We start from the raw sequence: 1308 nt of genomic DNA on the forward strand, positions 1-1308 counted from the left end.
CAGGCGGGGGTTTGGGGCCGAGGATCCGACCGGTGGCGGGAGTCGGGACCCTCCTGTCTCCTCCCACGATCCCGTCGCCGCCGAGTCCCCGCGGCCCCTCGCGGGTCCCATCGAGGCTGGGGCGGGATTGGCGCGGGGTCCAGGTCGCCCCCGCACAGCCTGGAATCGCGGCTGATTCCGGTCCCTGGGAGAGTCCCTTTGGAATGGGCGGGGTGGGGAGGTGGGCGGCGCCATCACATACCCCAGGTGAAACGGGAGTAACGAGAGGAGCAAAACAAAAACATTCTATGCTTGGTCACACGCTGGGTCGGCCCTGAGGGTCGCGTTGCATCAATCCGCCAGCGCATGGCTTCTCAGTAGCGTCCGCTGGATGCAACGAGGACCCTGCGCAGACCGGAGGCTCTGGATTGTGGCCTGGAGAGCGAGGCTTTGCAGGGTGGTCCCGGGTGCCTGTCCCTCAGAGTCCACCGTGGAGGACTTAGCCGAATGGGCTTAACAGATTCTTTCCCAAAAGCTGGTTTAATGGAGGCACTTGTAGAGGCTGTGGAGACGCTGGACGCCTAGAAGTGAGAGGAGTACATCGGTTAGAATAAATACAGTTTTTCTCTGGTTCCCCAAAGTTGATACATCTCCCAGTTGTATGTTCCAGAGACTGGGACTTTGTTCCAAGGAAAGGAAGGGTACTTGTTTCCGAGCTAACGCTATGCAGATTGTCATCAAGTACGTCACTATTTTATTGGTAGCCATCTCTCCTCCTTGTGTCAACTTTTTAAATTATACTGATAATACTCATTTTGGGAACTTGTTAAAATGCAGGTGAAAGGAACTATGAACAATTGTATTAATGCACTGTGTAAAAATGGAACTCATTCAGTCAGGCTTGCAACCTGTTTCTTATATTAATAACACAACAGGAAGAATCTCTCTCCTTGCTAATACACAGCTTCATCCGCGCAGGGCCTGTTCTGTGCAAGGCACTGTTCTAAGAAGCTGGGAATACTGGGTGCCTCCTGCTCTCTGGGAAAGATAATATGGGGGGCAGTGTGTGAGCAGCAAAACTCACATTTACAGTAAAGTCTAAATGCAGCCACGGAGAAGCGCAGCATTGTGTGGGGACCCTGGGCAAGAAGCACAGGACAAAGGCAAAGCCATCAAGCCCTGAGAGAGCTCCCTTACCCAAAGCCGGGGGGTGGGGACGGGACCTTGAAAAACCCCAGGCAGGAGGCGGGGCGCGGTGGCTCAAGCCTGTAATCCCAGCACTTTGGGAGGCCAAGGCGGGCGGATCACAAGGTCAGGAGATCGAGACCA

The 1308-nt window shown here is 54.8% G+C and overlaps 1 protein-coding gene across 1 annotated transcript in view; it reads left to right on the forward strand.

Annotated features, from left to right (window-relative positions):
- Positions 1 to 1308, forward strand: part of IFT140 (intraflagellar transport 140) — a 105726-nt gene that overhangs the window by 1721 nt on the left and 102697 nt on the right. The window lies entirely within an intron of this gene.

This window comes from Colobus angolensis, unplaced genomic scaffold (genome assembly GCF_000951035.1).
Source record: "Colobus angolensis palliatus isolate OR3802 unplaced genomic scaffold, Cang.pa_1.0 Scaffold443, whole genome shotgun sequence".
NCBI lineage: Eukaryota > Metazoa > Chordata > Mammalia > Primates > Cercopithecidae > Colobus > Colobus angolensis.